A 25,450-nucleotide genomic window follows, 5' to 3' on the forward strand; every position below is an offset into this window, starting at 1 on the left:
TTATGCTCTGCATGCATTATTTGGTGTTCTACGTTGTACACGGAGGATATTTTAGCAGAATTCTGCATACCCCTCTCTCTAGTTGACTGTCTGTTGTCCCCTCTCTCTAGTTGACTGTCTGTTGTCCCCTCTCTCTAGTTGACTGTCTGTTGTCCCCTCTCTCTAGTTGACTGTCTGTTGTCCCCTCTCTCTAGTTGACTGTCTTTTGTCCCCTCACTCTAGTTGACTGTCTGTTGTCCCCTCTCTCTAGTTGACTGTCTTTTGTCCCCTCTCTCTAGTTGACTGTCTGTTGTCCCCTCTCTCTAGTTGACTGTCTTTTGTCCCCTCTCTCTAGTTGACTGTCTGTTGTCCCCTCTCTCTAGTTGACTGTCTGTTGTCCCCTCTCTCTAGTTGACTGTCTGTTGTCCCCTCTCTCTAATTGACTGTCTGTTGTCCCCCTCTTTCTCTAGTTGACTGTCTGTTAGTCCCCCTCTTTCTCTAATTGACTGTCTGTTGTCCCCCTCTTTCTCTAGTTGACTGTCTGTTAGTCCCCCTCTTTCTCTCGTTGACTGTCTGTTGTCCCCTCTCTCTAGTTGACTGTCTGTTGCTCACTCTCTTTCTCTAGCTGACTCAAAGAGAGAGAAAGACAATAGTTGAATAGTTTTCAACAAATTAAGTTATTCAATAATTAAAAAGAAGCAGCAAAGAGAAAGGCAGAGAGCAATATGTAGTTCTATATGTTCTTCTTCTTAGTTTACGTTGCATTTACTTAGCTCATTTATTCTACTCAACAACCTGACTCAAATAACAGAGAGGAATTCTATTTACAGTATGTTAGCTAGCTGGCTGGCTAAGGCTATGGCCATTTGGTCCTGTGTGGCTCAGTCGGTAGAGCATGGCGCTTGCAACGCCAAGCATCGTGGGTTCGATTCCCGCTGGGGCCATCCATATGTAAAAGTAGTGGCCCCAGCCGACTTGTAAGTCGCTTTGGACAAAAGCGTCTGCTAAATGGGATATATATTTCTATCTAAAAGGACTTATGGGCCCAATGTGAAGTTCATAGGTGCATGTCAAACGAGGTATCAAATGAAAGGGAAAGAGTCTATATTATTAAGGTATACAGTGTATACAATTTTCAACCATTTCCATCCTAAAAATGAGGATTAAGAAAAGGTTTTGATTTCTGGTCAAAAAGATGAGAAAGGAGTCTCAGACCTGGGTTTGCCAAATCCGATCCCTCGGTCCTCGCTGGGAGCACATTTTTTTTATTTTTGCACTGGCACATCACAGCTGATTCAAATAACCAACTCATCATCAAGCTTTTTATTTAAAGTCTTAAAAGGTATTATATATATATTAAAACACAACAAGTGAAGACCCTTGACTACTAATTTCAACGCTTATATCTACACTTAACAGAAATAAAAACATGTAAATTCTTGATCCCATCTTTCATGAGCTGAAATAAAAGACTGAAATTTTACATATGCACAACAAGCTTTTTTCTCCCTAATGTTAGGGCACAAATTTCTTAGTGTGTAATCCATTCACCTGACAGGTGTGGCATATTAAGAAGCTGATTAAACAGCATGATCATTACACAGGTGAATCTTGTGCTGGGGACAATTATATTTCACCTTTATTTTACTAGGGAAGTCAGTTAAGAACAAATTCTTATTTTCAATGACGGCCTAGGAACAGTGGGTTAACTGCCTGTTCAGGGGCAGAATGACAGATATTTACCTTGTCAGCTCAGGGATTTGAACTTGCAACCTTCATGGTTACTAGTCCAACGCTCTAACCACTAGGATACCCTGCCGCCCGAGGCCATTCTAAAATGTGCAATTTTGTCACACAACACAATGCCACAGATGTCTCAAGCTTTGAGGGAGCGTTGCAATTGGAATGCTGACTGCAGGAAATTCCACCAGAGCTGCTGCCAGAGAATTTAATGTTAATTTCTCTACCATAATACGCCTCCATCAGCGTTTCAGAGAATTTGTCAGTACATCCAACCGGGCCTCACCACCGCAGGCATCGTGTGGGCGAGTAGTTTGTTGATGTGAACATTGTGAACCTCCAAGTGGAGGTGGGGTTATGGTATGGGCAGGCATAAGCTACGGCCAATGAACACAATTGCATTTTATCGATGCCAGTTTGAATGCAAAAAGATACCTTGATTAGATTCTGAGGCCCATTCTCGTGCCATTCATCCGCCGCCATCACCTCATATTTCAGCATGATAATGCACGGCCACATGTCGCAAGGATCTGTACACAATACCTGGAAGCAGAGATACCGTGACCAGATCCCGAGACCCATTATTGTGAAATTCATCCGCCACCATCACCTCTTGTTTCAGCATGATAATGCACGGCCACATGTCGCAAGGATCTGTACACAATTCTCGGAAGCTGAAAATGTCCCAGTTCTTCCATGGCCTCCATACTCACCAAACATGTTACTCATTGAGCATTTTTGGGATGCTCTGGATGACGTGTACAACAGCGTGTTCCAGTTCCCGCCAATATCCAGCAACTTCGCACAGCCATTGAAGAGGATCCACGCCCCTGCCTTTCTTTTAAGGTATCTGTGACCAACAGATGCATATCTGAATTCCCAGTCATGTGAAATCCATAGATTATGGCTTAATTAATTTATTGGGAGGAGGACACAACTCCATTGTGTCCTCCTCCCAGAGCGCTAAGAACCTTGGTGTGATCCTGGACAACACCCTGCCGTTCTCAACTAACATCAAGGCGGTGGCCCGTTCCTGTAGGTTCATGCTCTACAACATCCGCAGAGTACGACCCTGCCTCACACAGGAAGCGGCGCAGGTCCTAATCCAGGCACTTGTCATCTCCCGTCTGGATTACTGCAACTCGCTGTTGGCTGGGCTCCCTGCCTGTGCCATTAAACCCCTACAACTCATCCAGAACGCTGCAGCCCGTCTGGTGTTCAACCTTCGCAAGTTCTCTCACGTCACCCCGCTCCTCCGCTCTCTCCACTGGCTTCCAGTTGAAGCTCGCATCCGCTACAAGACCATGGTGCTTGCCTACGGAGCTGTGAGGAGAACGGCACCGCAGTACCTCCAGGCTCTGATCAGGCCCTACACCCAAACAAGGGCACTGTGTTCATCCACCTCTGGCCTGCTCGCCTCCCTACCACTGAGGAAGTACAGTTCCCGCTCAGCCCAGTCAAAACTGTTCGCTGCTCTGGCCCCCAATGGTGGAACAAACTCCCTCACGACGCCAGGACAGCGGAGTCAATCACCACCTTCCGGAGACACCTGAAACCCCACCTCTTCAAGGAATACCTAGGATAGGATAAAGTAATCCTTCTCACCCCCCTTAAATGATTTAGATGCACTATTGTAAAGTGGTTGTTCCACTGGATGTCAGAAGGTGAATTCACCAATTTGTAAGTCGCTCTGGATAAGAGCGTCTGCTAAATGACTTAAATGTAATGTAAATGTATTTAAATGGACTGATTTCCTTAAAATAACTGTAACTCAGTTAAATCTTTGAAATTGTTGCATGTTGTGTTTATATTTTTGTTCAGTATAGTTTTGGAGAAATTATTTACCTTATGTACATTTAAGAAACATTGTGCCCTGTTGTTCCGTTACTAAAAATCCACATATGTTTCAGATATTTTCCAATTTCTCTCCGTCATGAGGAGCGAGGATAATGAAAGTTCACGAAAGTAACAACTAAAGCTAGACTTAACAATTAGTTAGTGTTTTTACCGATATAAAGTTTGTTTATGAATTATTAAGTAATTAAAACTCAAGATTCTGTTACGAAATCAGTAACGGAATTACTGCAATTGAATTGGCAACAATGGGAAATCATAGTAGGTTACAAACCTACAGTTGGGTCACCTGCTACTGTCTGGACAGCACCCCTCACTCTCCTTCTCCTTCTCTCCTCATACTGTTCCATTTACTGTAACAAGCATCGTCACCCAATGAGCATTCCTACGTTGTAAACTTTCATTCATAGGCTAAGTTGTAACAACCTCATGATGGTTATAGGGAAAATTAGAGTATCCTTGTAACGAGAAGCAGGTGCAGGTGTTAAATTTAATATGACCAATAACGATACAATGTAGGAGTAGCATCTGGACACGAACAACAGAAACAATACTGCCTGGGGAAAGAACCTAAGGGAGTGCCAGATAAAGGGGAGGTAATGAGTGAGGTAATGGAGTCCAGGTGTGCCTCATGATGAAGCGCAGGCGCGCGTAATGATGAAAGCCAGGTGTGCGTAATGATGGAAGCCAGGTGCGTGTAATGATGGTTCCCAGGACCCGTGATTTAGTAAACCGGCGACATCGAACGCTGGAGGTGCGGTAGTGGGAGTAGACGAGACAATCACGTAGTAGCCTAAACCTATCGTTACATTGAGCTAGGTAAACGGAATATGAATGACTGTAACAGAAATAAGGCTCATAAAGAAAGTGTCCTCTTATTGTCACGGCTTTCGTTGTGGGAAGGAGGAGCGAACCAAAATGCAGCGTAGTTTTGATTCATTTTATTAAATACGGAAACTATACACGATAAACTAATAAAATAACAAGCCTAGGAAAACCGAAAACAGTCCAATCTGGTAAAAAACAGAGACAGGGACAATCACCCACAAACACACAGTGAAACCCAGGCTACCTAAATATGGTTCCCAATCAGAGACAATGACTAACACCTGCCCGTGATTGAGAACCATATCAGGCCAAACACAGAAATAGACAAACAAGACATCCAACATAGAATGCCCACTCAGATCACACCCTGACCAATCAAAACGTAGAAACATACAAAGTAAACTATGGCCAGGGCGTGACACTTATACTGCACCATCCGCCATTGAGCTGCACTACTCCTACTACTGAAGCCTCCACACGTCTCAGAGAAGAGCACGTCTCTGTTGGGGTACACGCACACAGACACACACACACACACACACACACACAGACACACACACACACACACACACACACACACACACACACACACACACACACACACACACACACACACACACACACACACACAAGGGTATGGTGGCGCCCGCTCCTCAAATCAAATCAAATGTTATTTTCATCATACACATATTTAACAGATGTTATTGTGGGTGTAGCGAATTGCTTATGTTCCTAGCTCTAACAGTGCAGTAATAACTAACAATTCACAAAAATACACACAAATCTTCAAGTAAAAAATGGAATTAGGATATAGATACATAATATGACGAGTTATGTCAGAGGCGCATTGACTAAAATACAGTAGAATGGAATATAGCATATACTACATATAAAATGAGTAAAGCAGTATGTAAACATGATTAAAGTGACTAGTGTTCCGTTATTAAAGTGACCAGTGATTCCATGTCTATGTATATAGGGCAGCAGCCTCTAAGGTGCTGGGTTGAGTAACCAGGTGGAAGCTGGCTAGTGATGGTTATTTACCAGTTTTATGGCCTTGAGATAGAAGCTGTTTTTCAGTCTCTCTGTCCCAGCTTTGATGCACCTGTACTGTTCATCCATGCAGTCATGGGTGAACAGAGAGTACAGGAGGGGGTTGAGCACGCTCCCTTGTGTGGCACATGTGTTAATGATCAGCGAAGTGGAGATATTGTTTCCTACCTTCACCACCTGGGGGCGGCCCATCAGGAAGTCCAGGATCCAATTACACATGGCATGGTTCAGACCCATGACTCCAAGCTTAATGATTAGCTTGGAGCGTAATATGGTGTTGAAGGCTGAGCTATAGTCAATGAACAGCATTCTTACATAGGTATTCCTCGTGTCCAGATGAAATAGGGCAGTGTGCAGTGCGATAGTGATTGCACCGTGTGTGGATCTATTGGGGTGGTATGATCCTTGACTAGTCTCTAAAAGCACTTCATGATGACAGGAGTGAGTGCTACGGGGTGATAGTCATTTGGTTCAGTTACCTTTGCTTTCTTGGGTACAGGAACAATGTTGGCCATCTTGAATCATGTGGGAACAGCAGACTAAGACAGGGAGAGATTGAATATGTCCATAAACAGCTCGTCTGCGCATGTTCTGAGGACGCAGCGAGGGATGTCGTCTGGGCATGCAGCCTTGTTAACATGCTTAAATGTCTTATTCAAATCAGCCACAGAGAAGGAGAGCCCACAGTCCTTGGGAGAGGGCCACGTCGGTGGCACTATGTTATCGTCAAAGTGGGCGAAGAAGGTGTTTAGCTTGTCCGGGAGCAAGATATCGGTGTCCGCGATGTGGCTGGTTTTCTATTTGTAATCAATGATTGTCTATAGAACCTGCCACATATGTCTCGTGTCTGAGACGTTGAATTGCGACTCCACCTTTCTCTGTATTGACATTTTGCCTGTTTGATTGCCTTACGGAGACGGAATAACTATACTGTTTGTATTCAACCATATTCCCAGTCACCTTGCCATTGTTAAATGTGATGGTTTGCGCTTTCAGTTTTGTGTGAATGCTGCCATCTATCCACGTTTTCTGTTTTGGGTAGGTTTTACTAGTCACAGTGGGAACAACATCCCTTATGCATTTCCTGGTGAACTCAGTGACCATGTCTGCGTATACGTCATTGTTGTTCTAAGAGGCTACCCAAAACATTTTGATTTATTTCACCTTTATTTAACTTCTTGCGTCGAGCAATCCCGGATCTGGGATCCTATTTATAGCCTCAAGCTCATTAGCATAACGCAACGTTAACTATTCGTGAAAATCGCAAATGAAATGAAATGAATATATTTGCTCTCAAGCTTAGACTTTTGTTAACAACACTGTCATCTCAGATTTTCAAAATATGCTTTTCAACCATAGCTAAACAAGCATTTGTGTAAGAGTATTGATAGCTAGCATAGCTATAAGCCTAGAATTCAGCCAGCAACATTTTCACAAAAACAAGAAAATCATTCAAATAAAATCATTTACCTTTGAAGAACTTCAGATGTTTTCAATGAGGAGACTCTCAGTTAGATAGCGAATGTTCAGTTTTTCAAAAAAATATTATTCGTGTAGGACAAATCGCTCCGTTTTGTTCACGTTTGGCTATGAAAAAAACCTGTATCCAGTTATAGCCTCAAGCTCATTAGCATAACGTAACGTTAACTATTTATGAAAATCGCAAATGAAATGAAATGAATGTGCTAGCTCTCAAGCTTAGCCTTTTCTTAACAACATTGTCATCTCAGATTTTCAAAATATGCTTTTGAACCATAGCAAAACAAGCATTTGTGATAGCTAGCGTAGCATTTAGCGTAGCATTTAGCGGGCAACATTTGCACAAAAACCAGAAACGGATTCAAATAAAATCATTTACCTTTGAAGAACTTCGGATGTTTTCAATGAGGAGACTCTCAGTTACATAGCAAATGTTCAGTTTTTCCTGAAAGATTCTTTGTGTAGGAGAAATCGCTCCGTTTTGTACATCACGTTTGAGTACCGAAAAAAAAACGAAAACGAAAAGTTTTTTTTATCCAATAATGAAATAGCGCCCCCATAGATGTAACAGGTTAACCAGGTAGGCTAGTTGAGAACAAGTTCTCATTTACAACTGTGACCTGGCCAAGATAAAGCATAGCAGTGTGAACAGACAACCACACAGAGTTACACATGGAGTAAACAATAAACATAAATGAAGTCAATAACACAGTAGAAAAAAAAGAAGAACATTTTTTTTTGGTCTATATACATTGTGTGCAAAAGGCATGAGGAGGTTTGCGATTTTTGCAATTCGTTCCAGTCACATAACATAACATAACCCAGTGAGTGTGATCAAAACAATCCTGAAGAATGTATTCCAATAGGTCAGACCAGCGGTGAATAGACCTTAGCGTGGGTACTTCCTGTTTGAGTGTCTGCCTATAGGAAGGGAGGAGCAAAATGTACTCATGATGTGATTTGCTGACTGGAAGGCTGCCGAGGACCTTGTAGACATCCCGGAAGGGGGAGTAATGACAGATGAGCATTTTAGCAGCATGAGTACATTTTAGCAGCGCGAGTACTACAATCAATGTGTTGATAGAACTTCGGTCGCATTTTCCTCAAATTCGCATCTTGGAGCAGCCTCTGGGATAAGTTCAATTGCCCTGGGGGGTAGGAACAAAGGATCCAATTCGGGAAAAACATATTCCTGGTTGTAATGCTGGTGAGTTACATCCGCTCTGTTAACCAAAAGTGATTTCTGGCAGTATGTAAAAACACAACAAAAACGTTCCGGCCGAATAATGTCAGAAATAACACACAACAAACAGAACACTGCAAAGGCTGCTTTAGAGCTAGAAGCAGAGCTGCCCTGTCTGTCGTTCCCAGCTTTACTTTACATCTCCTCTCGGTCTGCAGTGGGTCTCGGCGTGATGCCACATAATTACCTTTCTGAAAGGATGCTTGAAACTAGCATTTAAATCGGTCTTCTGAACAGAGATAATCCTACATGGGCTATCCTCAATTCTGAATTCTAACAGCAGACAGTATTCTATAACCCAAAGGCTTCCGATAGCAGCTTTATGATCTAATCCCTCCCTCTCAGTATCACAACTGACACAAATTTACTGTAGGCCCACTAAAACACCCATCTTGAACATGCAGCTTTGAGAGAATATTATGTGATAGTTATTGGTGTTTGTGGAATAGTTTGTGAAACTAACTCGTTTTGGTACGGGCAGAGTTGTGACACGGTAGCTGCATACATTTTCCACTCTTACGCTGTAATAAATCAAGACTTGGTTACAGTGTGTTTGACTTTTGGCAGATGAGTCAATCTTGCTTTTTTAAGTCAAGCTTTTATAATCATATCTGTAATATACAGTAGTTTATCAAAAAGCTGTCAGACATGTCAGCCATTTCACACACACACAAACACACACACACACACACACACACACACATTGCCTTTACGATAGTTTTCATTAATGTACATATGGATATATAATCTATTACGGTTTTCCTAAAAGTACATATAAATGGCTATATATTTCTATACATGATAGAGCACTATGTGGATATTCAAACGGTCGTGCAATCTACCGTGGCGTCCCACAAGGATCTACCCTTGGACATAAAATCCTGTGGTGTCCCACAAGGATCTACCCTTGGCCATAAAATCCTGTGGCGTCCCACAAGGATCTACCCTTGGACTTGAGTTATTCCTAACTTTACTTATAACCTTCCCCCTCCCAACTGTCACACGTCACACACCCAACTGTCACACATCGTCAATTCTCCATCAGATACAGAGGTTTCACTCTCTGGAATTCCTACCTGTACATTACCTTTTACATTATTACCCCTCATGAACTTCAAGTATAGACTACAGATCAGCCTGAAGAAACTAAACTACCATGTAGTAGACTAGGGGTCAGGAGTCAGCCTGATGAACAAAATGATCCAGTAGCAGACTAGGGTCAGGGGTCGGCCTGATGAACCAAATGACCCGGTAGTAGACTAGGAGTGAGCATAATGAACTAAGCTACCCAGTAGTATACTAGGGGTCAGACTGATGAACCAAACTACCCAGTATTAGGCTAGGGGTCAGGGGTCAGACTGATGAACCGAACTACCGAGTAGTAGACTAGGGGTCAGGGGTCAGTCTGATGAACCGAACTAACCAGTAGCAGACTAGGGGTCAGGGGTAAGACTGATGAACCGAACTAACCAGTAGTAGACTAGGGGTCAGGGGTCAGACTGATGAACCGAACTACAGAGTAGTAGACTAGGGGTCAGGGGTCAGACTGATGAACTGAACTACCCAGTATTAGACTAGGGATCAGCCTGATGATCTGAACTACCTATTAGTAGACTAGGGGTCAGACTGATGAACCAAACTACGCAGTTGTAGACTAGGGGTCAAGGGTCATCCCGATGAACCAAACTACGCAGTTGTAGACTAGGGGTCAGGGGTCAGCCTGATGATCTGAACTACCCAGTGTTAGACTAGGGGTCAGCCTGACAAACTAAACTACCCAGTATTAGGCTAGGGGTCAGGGATCAGACTGAAGAACCAAACTATGCAGTTGTAGACTAGGGGTCAAGGGTCATCACGATGAACCAAACTACGCAGTTGTAGACTAGGGGTTAGGGGTAATCCTAATGAACCAAACTATGCAGTTGTAGACTAAGGGTCAGGGGTCAGCCTGATGAACTGAACTACCCAGTATTAGACTAGGGGTCAGACTGATGAACCAAACTACCCAGTAGTAGACTAGGGGTCAGACTGATGAACCAAACTACCCAGTAGTAGACTAGACTAGGGGTCAGGGATCAGCCTGATGAACCGAACTACCCAGTAGTAGACTAGGGGTCAGACTGATGAACCGAACTACACAGTAGTAGACTAGGGGTCAGACTGATGAACCGAACTACCCAGTAGTAGACTAGGGGTCAGACTGATGAACCGAACTACCTAGTAGTAGACTAGGGGTCAGACTGATGAACCGAACTACACAGTAGTAGACTAGGGGTCAGACTGATGAACCGAACTACCCAGTAGTAGACTAGGGGTCAGACTGATGAACCGAACTACACAGTAGTAGACTAGGGGTCAGACTGATGAACTAAAATACCCAGTATTAGGCTAGGGGTCAGGGGTCAGACTGATGATCTGAACTACCCAGTAGTAGACTAGGGGTCAGACTGATGAACTAAAATACCCAGTATTAGGCTAGGGGTCAGGGGTCAGACTGATGAACCGAACTACACAGTAGTAGACTAAGGGTCAGGGTTCAGCGTGATGATCTGAACTACCCAGTAGTAGACTAGGGGTCAGACTGATGAACTAAAATACCCAGTATTAGGCTAGGGGTCAGGGGTCAGACTGATGAACCGAACTACACAGTAGTAGACTAAGGGTCAGGGTTCAGCGTGATGAACTAAACTACCCAGTAGTAGACTAGGGGTCAGGGGTCTGCCTGATGAACTGAACTACCCAGTATTAGATTAGGGATCAGCCTGATGATCTGAACTACCTATTAGTAGACTAGGGGTCAGACTGACGAACCAAACTATGCAGTTGTAGACTAGGAGTCAAGGGTCATTCCGATGAACCGAACTACCCAGTAGTAGACTAGGGGTCAGGGGTCAGACTGATGAACTGTCATACCCAGTATTATGCCAGGGTCAGCCTGATGAACTGAACTACCCAATATTAGTCTAGGCTTCAGGGGTCAGGGGTCAGCCTGATGAACTGAACTACCCAGTAGTAGACTTGGGGTCAGACTGATGAACCAAACTACGCAGTTGTAGACTAGGGGTCAGGGGTCAGCCTGATGAACTAAACTACCCAGTATTAGACTAGCGTTCAGCCTGATGAACTGAACTACCCAGTAGTAGACTAGCGGTCAGGGGTCAGCCTGATGAACCGAACTACCGAGTAGTAGACTAGGGGTCAGGGGTCAGTCTGATGAACCGAACTAACCAGTAGCAGACTAGGGGTCAGGGGTAAGACTGATGAACCGAACTAACCAGTAGTAGACTAGGGGTCAGGGGTCAGACTGATGAACCGAACTACAGAGTAGTAGACTAGGGGTCAGGGGTCAGACTGATGAACTGAACTACCCAGTATTAGACTAGGGATCAGCCTGATGATCTGAACTACCTATTAGTAGACTAGGGGTCAGACTGATGAACCAAACTACGCAGTTGTAGACTAGGGGTCAAGGGTCATCCCGATGAACCAAACTACGCAGTTGTAGACTAGGGGTCAGGGGTCAGCCTGATGATCTGAACTACCCAGTGTTAGACTAGGGGTCAGCCTGACAAACTAAACTACCCAGTATTAGGCTAGGGGTCAGGGATCAGACTGAAGAACCAAACTATGCAGTTGTAGACTAGGGGTCAAGGGTCATCACGATGAACCAAACTACGCAGTTGTAGACTAGGGGTTAGGGGTAATCCTAATGAACCAAACTATGCAGTTGTAGACTAAGGGTCAGGGGTCAGCCTGATGAACTGAACTACCCAGTATTAGACTAGGGGTCAGACTGATGAACCAAACTACCCAGTAGTAGACTAGGGGTCAGACTGATGAACCAAACTACCCAGTAGTAGACTAGACTAGGGGTCAGGGATCAGCCTGATGAACCGAACTACCCAGTAGTAGACTAGGGGTCAGACTGATGAACCGAACTACACAGTAGTAGACTAGGGGTCAGACTGATGAACCGAACTACCCAGTAGTAGACTAGGGGTCAGACTGATGAACCGAACTACCTAGTAGTAGACTAGGGGTCAGACTGATGAACCGAACTACACAGTAGTAGACTAGGGGTCAGACTGATGAACCGAACTACCCAGTAGTAGACTAGGGGTCAGACTGATGAACCGAACTACACAGTAGTAGACTAGGGGTCAGACTGATGAACTAAAATACCCAGTATTAGGCTAGGGGTCAGGGGTCAGACTGATGATCTGAACTACCCAGTAGTAGACTAGGGGTCAGACTGATGAACTAAAATACCCAGTATTAGGCTAGGGGTCAGGGGTCAGACTGATGAACCGAACTACACAGTAGTAGACTAAGGGTCAGGGTTCAGCGTGATGATCTGAACTACCCAGTAGTAGACTAGGGGTCAGACTGATGAACTAAAATACCCAGTATTAGGCTAGGGGTCAGGGGTCAGACTGATGAACCGAACTACACAGTAGTAGACTAAGGGTCAGGGTTCAGCGTGATGAACTAAACTACCCAGTAGTAGACTAGGGGTCAGGGGTCTGCCTGATGAACTGAACTACCCAGTATTAGATTAGGGATCAGCCTGATGATCTGAACTACCTATTAGTAGACTAGGGGTCAGACTGACGAACCAAACTATGCAGTTGTAGACTAGGAGTCAAGGGTCATTCCGATGAACCGAACTACCCAGTAGTAGACTAGGGGTCAGGGGTCAGACTGATGAACTGTCATACCCAGTATTATGCCAGGGTCAGCCTGATGAACTGAACTACCCAATATTAGTCTAGGCTTCAGGGGTCAGGGGTCAGCCTGATGAACTGAACTACCCAGTAGTAGACTTGGGGTCAGACTGATGAACCAAACTACGCAGTTGTAGACTAGGGGTCAGGGGTCAGCCTGATGAACTAAACTACCCAGTATTAGACTAGCGTTCAGCCTGATGAACTGAACTACCCAGTAGTAGACTAGCGGTCAGGGGTCAGCCTGATGAACTAAACTACCCAGTAATAGACTAGCGTTCAGCCTGATGAACTAAACTACCCAGTAGTAGACTAGGGGTCAGGGGTCTGCCTGATGAACTGAACTACCCAGTAATAGACTAGCGGTCAGGGGTCAGCCTGATGAACTGAACTACCCAGTATTAGACTAGCGTTCAGCCTGATGAACTAAACTACTAAGTAGTCTCCTCCATGTAGCCTTACACTAACACAAAGCTTGACTAATTCATACCTTGTCTAATTGATGTGTTGTCTAATTGATCCCTTGTCTGATTGATGTCTTGTCTGATTGATGCCTTGTTTAATTGATGCCTTGTTTAATTGATTGAACATCCGCTATTGTGTATATTGTATTGGTTTTCATACTAACCTTCTAGGGGTTCCAACCTCACTTGTTTTACCTGATTTTAATCTGCTTTGTTTTTCACTTGTCTTTTTTTATGTGAATAAATTCAACTAGAAAACTCAACATCCAGGGGATGTGTCGGTGGTGGGGGGTTGGATTAAAGATGGGGGGGGTGATCTATGGCATCTGCACCTCACTTCACTCAACCCCATTTGTTATTGTGAATAATCTAGCCATCAGCAATGACAGTGAGAGCTGTTATTGTCAGTTAGACCCCAGCGTGAAGGGAGAGTAGAGGCATTGTCTGACAGGGGGTCCCATGATACACACCACTGTTGAAACCGAGCTCAAACCTATCTTCATCACTGTCTCCATCTCTCTCACTCTAAATCTCTTTCTCTCTCCCTTTCTCTCTCTCTAAATCTCTCTCTCTCTCTCTGTGAATATATAGAGTATTGCAATATTTACCTGGAGCCAACCCAGCACTGCTAGGTGATTTAAAAAGTCAAAGTCAATCGATTTACAATTTGTAGAATTTATGAGAATAGAAAAGTTCTGAACTTTTGTAAAATATACCGGCACAGTTGAAAAATAGCAAAATAAATCAGAACTGGATTGAGGGGTTGAGAGGGGTTGAGTGGAGCTTAAGGATGGAACAAAAAAAAACTACTGGGTCCTTGAAATATATATACAGTTGAAGTCAGAAGTTGAAGAACAACTTAGCAAAATACATCTAAACTCAGTTTTTCACAATTCCTGACATTTAATCTAATTTAATTAAGTAAAAACGTCCTATCTTAGGTCAGTTAGGATCACCACTTTATTATAAGACTGTGAAATGTCAGAATAATTGTCACGATCGTCGTGTGAAGCGGACCAAAGCGCAGCGTGGTATGAACACATTCCTTTTATTGAATGACAATAAACACGATGTAAACGGAAAATGCTAACAAAACAACAGACGACCGTGACTGCTAACATAGTGCTAACATGCAAATAGACATAGACAATCACCCACAAACAAACAGTGAAACCCAGGCTACCTAAGTATGATTCTCAATCAGAGACAACTAATGACACCTGCCTCTAATTGAGAACCATACTAGGCTGAAACATAGAAATCCCCAAATCATAGAAAAACAAACATAGACTGCCCACCCCAACTCACGCCCTGACCATACTAAATAACGACAAAACAAAGGAAATAAAAGGTCAGAACGTGACAATAATAGTAGAGAGAATGATTTATTTCAGCTTTAATTTCTTTCATCACATTCACAGTGGGTCAGACGTTTACATACACTCAATTAGTATTTGGTAGCATTGCCTTTAAATTGTTTAACTTGGGTCAAACGTTTCAGGTAGCCTTCCACAAGCCTCCCACAATAATTTGGGTGAATTTCGGCCCATTCCTCCTGACAGCGCTGCTGTAACTGAGTCAGGTTTGTAGGCCTCCTTGCTCGCACACACTATTTTAGTTCTGCCCACAAATTTTCTATAGGATTGAGGTCAGGGCTTTGTGATGGCCACTCCAATACCTTGACTTTGCTGTCCTTAAGCCATTTAGCCACAACTTTGGAAGTATGCTTGGGGTCATTGTCCATTTGGAAGACCCATTTGTGACCAAGCTTTAACTTCCTAACTGATGTCTTGAGATGTTGCTTCATTATATCCACATAATTTTCCTCCCTCATGATGCCATCTATTTTGTGAAGTGCACTAGTCCCTCCTACAGTAAAGCACACCCACAACATGATGCTGCCACCCCTGTGCTTCACAGTTGTGATGTTGTTCTTCGGCTTGCAAGCCTCCCCCTTTTCCTCCAAAAAGTACATTCTTTGTCCTCATGTGCAGTTGCAAACCATAGTCTGGCTTTTTTTATGGCAGATTTGGAGCAGTGGCTTCTTCCTTGCTGAGCGGCCTTTCAGGTTATGTCGATATAGGACTCATTTTACTGTGGATATAGATACATTTGTACTTGTTTCCTCCAGCATCTTCACAAGGTCCTTTGCTTTTGTTCTGGGATGGATTTGCACTTTTTGCATCAAAGTATGTTCATCTCTAGGAGACGGAACGTGTCTCCTTCCTGAGCGGTATGACGGCTGTGTGGTCCCATGGTGTTTATACTTGCGTATTATTGTTTCTACAGATGAACAAGATACTTTGAGGCGTTTGGAAATTGCTCCCAAGGATGAACCAGACTTGTGGAGGTCTACAATTTTTTTCCGAGGTCTTGGCTGATTTCATTTAATTTTCCCTTGATGTCAAGCAAAGAGGCACACAGTTTGAAGGTGTCCTAGCCGACTTGCCAAACTATAGTTTGTTATTAATAAATATGTGGAGTGGTTGAAAAACTAGTTTTTATGACTCCAACCTAAGTGTATGTAAACTTCCAACTTAAACTGTGGAATGTATAAGTGTTGCTGTCCATTAGTTTACTGCAATTAGGGGAAGGATGGGGAAGGATTAGGGGAAGGATGGGGAAGGATTAGGGGAAGGATGGGGAAGGATTAGGGGAAGGATGGTAGGGTTAGGGGAGAATAATAATGGAAAATATATTTAACAATATGTATATATGTATATATTTATACATACAGTACCAGTCAAAAGTTTGGACACACCGACTCATTCAAGGATTTTTCTTTATTTTTACTATTTTCTACATTGTAGATTAAGAGTGAAGACGTCAAAAATATAAAATAATGTATAGTTATAGTTATAACATATTTCAGATTTCAGATTTTTCAAAATAGCCACCCTTTGCCTTGATGACAGCTTTGCACACTCTTGGCATTCTCTCAACCAGCTTCACCTGGCATGTTTTTCCAACAGTCTTGAAGGAGTTCCCACATATGCTGAGCACTTGTTGGATGCTTTTCCTTCCATCTGCGGTCCAACTCATCCCAAACCATCTCAATTGGGTTGAGGTCAGATGATTGTGGAGGCCAGGTCATCTGATGCAGCACTCCATCACTCTCCTTCTTGGTCGAATAGCCCTTACACAGCCTGGAGGTGTGTTGGGTCATTGTCCTGTTGAAAAACAAATGATAGTCCCACTAAGTGCAAACCAGATGGGATGGCGTACCGCTGCAGAATTCTGTGGGAGCCATGATGGTTAAGTGTGCCTTGAATTCTAAATAAATCACTGACAGTGTCACCAGCAAAGCACCCCCACACCATCACACCTCCTCCTCCATGCTTCATGTTGGGAACCACACATGAAGAGATCATCCGTTCACTTACTCTGCATCTCACAAAGACACGGTGGTTCTAACCAAAAACCTTAAATCAAATGAAATCTAAGTGTATTTGTCACGTCCTCCGAATAAAACAGGTTTCACCTTACAGTGAAATGCTTACATACAGGCTCTAACCAATAGTGTGATAAAAAGGCATGTGTGTGTGTGTGTGTGTGTGTGTGTGTGTGTGTGTGTGTGTGTGTGTGTGTGTGTGTGTGTGTGTGTGTGTGTGTGTGTGTGTGTGTGTGTGTGTGTGTGTGTGTGTAGGTAAGTAAAGAAATAAAACAACAGTAAAAAGACATTTGAAAATAAGAGTAGCAAGGCTATAAACACACACCGTTTAGTCAGGCTTATTGAAGTAGTATGTACATGTAGGTATGGTTAAAGTGACTATGCATATATGATGAACAGAGAGTAGCAGTAGTGTAAAAAGAGGGGTTGGTGGGTTGTGGGACACAATGCAGATAGCCCGGCTAGCCAATGTGTGGGAGCACTGGTTGGTCGGGCCAATTGAGGTAGTATGGATACAATATGTGTGGTCAAAGCAAGTCTCTTATTTTTATTGGTGTCCTTTAGTAGTGGTTTCTTTGCAAATATTTGACCACAAAGGCCTGATTCATCCAGTCTCCTCTGAACAGTTGTTGCGATGTGTCTGTTACTTGAACTCTGTGAAGCATTTATTTGGGCTGCAATTTCTGAGGTTGGTAGCTCTAACAAACTTATCATCTGTAGCAGAGGTAACTCTGGGTCTTCCTTTCCTGTGGCGGTCGTCATAACAGACAGTAATGATGGACTGTCGTTTCTCTTTGCTTCTTTGAGCTGTTCTTTCCATAATATAGACTTGGTCTGTTACCAAACAGGGCTTCTGTATTCCGTCTGTACCTTGTCACAACACAACTGATTGGCTTTAGAAGGGGAACAAAATCTAAAATGAACTTTTAAGAACACAACGGTTAAATGAAATGTATTCCAGGTGACTACCTCGTGAAGCTGGTTGACAGAATGCCAAGAGTGTGAAAAGCTGTCATCAAGGCAAAGGATGAATTTGAAGAATCTCAAATATAAAATATATTTTGATTTGTTTCACACTTTTTTTGTTACTACATGAATCCATATGAGTTATTTCATAGTTTTGATGTCTTCACTATTATTCTGCAATGAAGAAAGTAGTACAAATATAGAAAATCCCTTGAATGAGTAGGTGTGTCCAAACCTTTGACTGGTACTGTATATCATTTTTAGATGTTGCCCCCCAGTATTTAGCTTTCAGTGGGTTTCACCTGATTGCAGCTGTGACACTCGCGTGTTCCCGTGTTGGAGGCTCGCAGGAAGCAGATTGCTGAGTGAAACACCCCCCCCACCTCCCTTTTACCTCCACCTCCACCTCCATCTCCACAGACCTTAAGGGGGGACTGTCTTCCAAGGTCAGTTTCCTCCTCCTCTCCTCTTCTCATCCTCCTCCGTCTCTTACCCCCTGGCGTCGTGAAATCAGGCGTCTGTATGTCGTGGTCGTTCGCCAGTTTGCTCTGAACGGTGAGATCCATATGAGGTGATGCAGCATGACATTCCACTTTGTCGTCATGGCAACCCAGGCTCTGATAAAAAAAAAAAAAAAATGAAAACAAATCAAATCTGAGCTATGGCCTCCAACCGAGGAAGACAATGCATCTTTGGGGAATAGAGAGGAAGAGGTTTCTGATCCGAAGTAAACAAAGGAAGGATACTGCAACCACTTTAGAGAAGTACCTTTCCCTCTCTCTGCCTTAACATATTGCACCTGTTCCATAATTTAGTGGCCACTCTTTGGCTAGGTCGTGTGGCAGTTGAAGCTGGTCCTGCCGATTAGAGCCCAGCTTGTCACTCTGAGTCCAGTCATTCTAGATGCACATCATTTCTGCAGTGGTGCATCTCTCAGGGTGTGTGTGTGTGTGTGTGTGTGTGTGTGTGTGTGTGTGTGTGTGTGTGTGTGTGTGTGTGTGTGTGCGGGTGTGTGGGTGTGTGTTTGTGCACAGCAGAAGTGCATTAGGCCCCACTGCGCAGAGAAGGAAGACCCTGGTCACACTCTGGGAAGACCCTGGTCACACTCTCTGGGAAGACCCTGGTCACACTCTGGGGAGACCCTGGTCACTCTCTGGGGAGACCCTGGTCACACTCTCTGGGGAGACTCTGGTCACACTCTGGGGAGACTCTGGTCACACTCTCTGGGAAGACCCTGGTCACACTCTGGGGAGATCCTGGTCACACTCTGGGGAGACTCTGGTCACTCTCTGGGGAGACCCTGGTCACACTCTGGGGAGACTCTGGTCACTCTCTGGGAAGACCCTGGTCACACTCTGGGAGACCCTGGTCGCACTCTCTGGGGAGGACACTGGTCACTCTCTCTGGGGAAGACCCTGGTCACACTCTCTGGGGAAGACCCTGGTCACACTCTCTGGGGAAGACCCTGGTCACACTCTCTGGGGAAGACCCTGGTCACACTCTGGGGAGACCCCGGTCACACTCTGGGGAAGACCCTGGTAGCACTCTGGGGAAGACCCCGGTCACACTCTGGGGAAGACCCTGGTCACACTCTGGGGAGATCCTGGTCACTCTCTGGGGAGACTCTGGTCACTCTCTGGGGAAGACCCTGGTCACACTCTGGGGAGATCCTGGTCACTCTCTGGGGAGACTCTGGTCACTCTCTGGGGAGACCCTGGTCACACTCTGGGGAGACTCTGGTTACACTCTGGGGAAGACCCTGGTCACACTCTCTGTGGAGACCCTGGTCACACTCTCTGAGGAGACCCTGGTCACACTCTCTGGGGAGACCCTGGTAACACTCTGAGGAAGACTCTGGTTACACTCTGGGGAAGACCCTGGTCATACACTCTGAGGAAGACCCTTGTCACACTCTCTGAGGAGACCCTGGTCACACTCTGAGGAGACCCTGGTCACACTCTCTGGGGAGACACTGGTCACACTCTGGGGAGACTCTGGTTACACTCTGGGGAGACCCTGGTCACACTCTCTGGGGAGACCCTGGTCACACTCTGGGGAGACTCTGGTTACACTCTGGGGAGACCCTGGTCATACACTCTGAGGAAGACCCTGGTCACACTCTGAGGAGACCCTGGTCACACTCTCTGGGGAGACCCTGGTCACACTCTGGGGAGACTCTGGTTACACTCTGGGGAGACCCTGGTCACACTCTGGGGAAGACCCTGGTCACACTCTCTGAGGAGACCCAGGTCGCACTCTGGGGAAGACCCTGGTCACACTCTGGGGAGACTCTGGTCACACTCTGGGGAGACTCTGGTTACACTCTGGGGAGACCCTGGTCACACTCTGGGGAAGACCCTGGTCATACACTCTGAGGAAGACCCTGGTCACTCACTATGGGGAGACTCTGGTTACACTCTGGGGAAGACCCTGGTCATACACTCTGAGGAAGACCCTGGTCACACTCTCTGAGGAGACCCTGGTCACACTCTGGGGAAGACCCTGGTCATACACTCTGAGGAAGACCCTGGTCACTCACTATGGGGAGACTCTGGTTACACTCTGGGGAGACCCTGGTTACACTCTGGGGAGACCCTGGTCACACTCTGGGGAGACCCTGGTCACACTCTGGGGAGACTCTGGTTACACTCTGGGGAATAAACAGACACATATCTCCACACTGTTTCTGTCTCAGTACGCACACACACACACACACACACACACACACACACACACACACACACACACACACACACACACACACACACACACACACACACACACACACACACACACACACACACACATACACGCATACACACATACACACACACAAATATGAGAAAACTCTTGTTGTCTAATCTACCCATGGTTTTAACTCTTGTTGTTTAATCTACCCATGGTCTTAACTCTTGTTGTTTAATCTACCCATGGTTTTAACTCTTGTTGTCTAATCTACCCATGGTCTTAACTCTTGTTGTTTAATCTACCCATGGTCTTAACTCTTGTTGTCCAATCTATTGAAGGTCTTAACTCTTGTTGTTTAATCTACCCATGGTCTTAACTCTTGTTGTTTAATCTACCCATGGTTTTAACTCTTGTTGTCTACTCTACCCACGGTCTTAACTCTTGTTGTTTAATCTACCCATGGTCTTAACTCTTGTTGTTTAATCTACCCATGGTTTTAACTCTTGTTGTCTACTCTACCCACGGTCTTAACTATTGTTGTCTAATCTACCCACGGTCTTAACTCTTGTTGTCCAATCTATTGAAGGTCTTAACTCTTGTTGTTTAATCTACCCATGGTCTTAACTCTTGTTGTTTAATCTACCCATGGTCTAAACTCTTGTTGTCCAATCTATTGAAGGTCTTAACTCTTGTTGTCTAATCTATTGAAGGTATTAACTCTTGTTGTCTAATCTACCCATGGTATTAACTCTTGTTGTCTAATCTACCCATGGTCTTAACGCTTGTTGTCTAATCTATTGAAGGTCTTACCTCTTGTTGTCTAATCTATTGAAGGTCTTAACTCTTGTTGTTTAATCTACCCATGGTCTTAACTCTTGTTGTCTAATCTATTGAAGGTCTTAACTCTTGTTGTCTAATCTACCTATGGTCTTAACTCTTGTTGTCTAATCTACCCACGGTCTTAACTCTTGTTGTCTAATCTATTGAAGGTCTTAACTCTTGTTGTCTAATCTACCCATGGTCTTAACTCTTGTTGTCTAATCTACCCACGGTCTTAACTCTTGTTGTCTAATCTATTGAAGGTCTTAACTCTTGTTGTTTAATCTACCCATGGTCTTAACTCTTGTTGTCTAATCTATTGAAGGTCTTAACTCTTGTTGTCTAATCTACCCATGGTCTTAACTCTTGTTATCTAATCTACCCACGGTCTTAACTCTTGTTGTCTAATCTATTGAAGGTCTTAACTCTTGTTGTTTAATCTACCCATGGTCTTAACTCTTGTTGTCTAATCTATTGAAGGTCTTAACTCTTGTTGTCTAATCTACCCATGGTCTTAACTCTTGTTGTCTAATCTACCCACGGTCTTAACTCTTGTTGTCTAATCTATTGAAGGTCTTAACTCTTGTTGTTTAATCTACCCATGGTCTTAACTCTTGTTGTCTAATCTATTGAAGGTCTTAACTCTTGTTGTCTAATCTACCCATGGTCTTAACTCTTGTTGTCTAATCTACCCACGGTCTTAACTCTTGTTGTCTAATCTATTGAAGGTCTTAACTCTTGTTGTTTAATCTACCCATGGTCTTAACTCTTGTTGTCTAATCTATTGACGGTCTTAACTCTTGTTGTCTAATCTACCCATGGTCTTAACTCTTGTTGTCTAATCTACCCACGGTCTTAACTCTTGTTGTCTAATCTATTGAAGGTCTTAACTCTTGTTGTCTAATCTATTGAAGGTCTTAAATCTTGTTGTCTAATCTACCCATGGTCTTAACTCTTGTTGTCTAATCTATTGAAGGTCTTAAATATTGTTGTCTAATCTACCCATGGTCTTAACTCTTGTTGTCTAATCTATTGAAGGTCTTAACTCTTGTTGTCTAATCTACCCATGGTCTTAACTCTTGTTGTCTAATCTATTGAAGGTCTTAACTCTTGTTGTCTAATCTACCCATGGTCTTAATAAGGATAAAGAAACCATAAGAGCTGTTCGTAGGTCGTATAGAAGCAGTACATACATACATTGTTGTACTGTACATCTGTATGGAGACAGAAGCTGCAGAGTATGTCTTGTTCACCGAGTTCCACCCTCAATCCATTCATTCGAGGAGGCATTCTCAGTCTCGTCCCGGCAGGGATACGTACTTATGATGTTGTCACTTCAACCAGCTTTGCCTGCTGGGTCGTATTCGTGAAAACTGCCTCATGCATATTTGATATTTGACTTGGGGTTTGCTCTGTACACAGGAGTGAATCCTTCCCTGAATGCTCCAAAGTTCTGTTTCTCCTAAACATACAGGGGAAAAACCCATCTCTTTTCCTGAAACTCAAACTCCTGTGCTTCCCGTGCAGCCATCTTGGATAGTGTGAACTGACCATCTTTTGTCCACTGGGGGGTAGTGTTGAAGCAGATATGATCTTGGTAGTTGCTCAGCCCCAACATGAAAAATGTTTTTTTTTTTTTTTGTTAACCAAATCTCTGTGTTTGTTATTTTGGGTTTCGCTTTCTTAAACTACTCTTTGCTACCGAGAACCAATCGAGTGGCAAGGTCTCCCTTTTCCCAGGCTTGCTTTCTTTGGTCAGGGTGAAGGGCTTGAAGAGAGAGTGTAAGGACATAAGGATAGTGTGAGAGAGTGTGTGTGGTGTGTGTGTGGGGGCGAGGGGGTTTGGTGGGGGGGGGGGCTAGACGACCATTGTACTTCTCTCATCTTGCCTCCTGTTCACTTCTCCATCAGTACAACTCAAGACATATAGGCCTACATCAGTAAATGTTGTTTCAAGATGGACTGTGTTAAGGTCTGTCCTCAATTCCAGGCATAGATATGCAAATGACTGTGGATTTATTAATCCGAGTGTCACAGGGATTATGCAAATACATGAGACAGAGATAGAGAGAGAGAGATGAGAGAGAGGAGGGAGAGAGGGGAACAGAGAGCGATCAAGATGGAGAGCGAGAGAGAGAGATGAGAAAGAGGGAGAGAGAGGAGGGAGAGAGGAGGGAGAGAGGAGAACGGAGAGCGATCAAGATGGAGAGCGAGAGAGAGAGCGGGAAAGTGAGAGAGAGGGAGAGCGGGTAGGTGAGAGAGATAGATGGAGAGAGACAGACAGAGAGGGGGAGAGAAATAAGGAGAGTTTGGTCATCTCCCCAGCATTGATAAATATACAACAGTACCATGTTATTGTTAAAGAGTATGACATCCCTTCCTGTCTGATGTGAAACATGGGGCACTGTGACCTGGTCATCCTCTTCAGTCCAGACACCTGTTGAGCTGTTCAGTACTTAAACAGTTGGGACCCCCAAAATGGATGTGATCTCATCTGACAGGATACCCAGAACTGTAGATTTGTCTTCCTGTCACTACAAACCTTTCCTCTGAGAAACAATATGTTGTCTATTAAGGAGTACATAAATCAATGGTCCACATGGTCCTTTTTCCTGTATGATAAAATAATGTTCTACATTTTACCTTTGTTTAACTAGGCAAGTCAGTGAAGAACAAAATCTTATTTTCAATGACGGCCTAGGAACAGTGGGTTAACTGCCTGTTCAGGGGCAGAACGACCGATTTGTACCTTGTCAGCTCGGGGGTTTGAACTTGCAACCTTCCGGTTACTAGTCCAATGCTCTAACCACTAGGCTACCCTGACGCCCCAAAATGCAATTGGTTTAGAGTGTGAACCATAGATGCTTATTACTATGGGCTCGTTGACATTTGTAAATAATTTATACATTAGAGTTTACATTTCTCAGTATTAAATAATTACACACACAGATTCCTCAAATCATAATATCCCGAAGCCCATGCATGCTAGGAATCTGTCTCTTTGGGAGCCAAACTTCCGAGAAGATTTAATCTCACATCCCCATGGGACAAATGTACCTCAGAGCAGAGATAATATATAATACAGAGATAATATATAATGCAGAGATAATATATAATACAGAGATAATATATAATGCAGAGATAATATATAATACAGAGATAATATATAATACAGAGATAAATATAATACAGAGATAATATATAATGCAGAGATAATATATAATGCAGAGATAATATATAATACAGAGATAATATATAATGCAGAGATAATATATAATACAGAGATAATATATAATGCAGAGATAATATATAATACAGAGATAATATATAATGCAGATATAAATATCACACTGAGATAATATATAATGCAGAGATAATATATAATACAGAGATAATATATAATGCAGAGATAATATATAATACAGAGATAATATATAATGCAGAGATAAATATAATACAGAGATAATATATAATGCAGAGATAATATATAATACAGAGATAATATATAATACAGAGATAATATATAATGCAGAGATAATATATAATACAGAGATAATATATAATGCAGAGATAATATATAATACAGAGATAAATGTAATACAGAGATAATATATAATAGAGAGATAAATGTAATACAGAGATAATATATAATGAAGATATAATATATAATACAAAGATAATATATAATACAAAGACAATATATAATACAAAGATAATATATAATACAGAGATAATATATAATGTAATCTTCTCTTCTGACACTTATTGTCCTATTCCCCACAAGCTCCATGAAACCCTCCAAGCCAAGTAGCCAGGTTCCATCATTCTCTCTCCTTCCCTCCATTTATCCCTTCATCCCTCCCTCAAGATGGTGATGTACTGTATTGCTGCTGTCTCGTGTGCTCCGACCCAACTTTGCTATTTTGGGATTCTTTGGCATTTATCTTAACTTTTTTGGCACTAAATGTAAAATTTCTTATGATCGACAAAAACTTTTGAACATCAGATCGGCAGTTATTAACCTCAATTGCTTCGGCTTCGACTTCGACTAATCTGCCCTGGGCACTTTGTGTACTTCCAACCGAATCCTCGGGCTAAGCAAGAGGAATCGAGGCAGGTGGACATTTGTTGCCATAAATCTTGCCCTGGAGGCAGAACTGAGCGATTTCCGCTAGATGGGCCAGCTGCAAAGTCAAAATTGGCCATAGTGGAGAGTGAGGTA

Source organism: Oncorhynchus masou, chromosome 28, assembly GCF_036934945.1.
Source record: "Oncorhynchus masou masou isolate Uvic2021 chromosome 28, UVic_Omas_1.1, whole genome shotgun sequence".
Taxonomy (NCBI): Eukaryota; Metazoa; Chordata; class Actinopteri; order Salmoniformes; family Salmonidae; genus Oncorhynchus; species Oncorhynchus masou.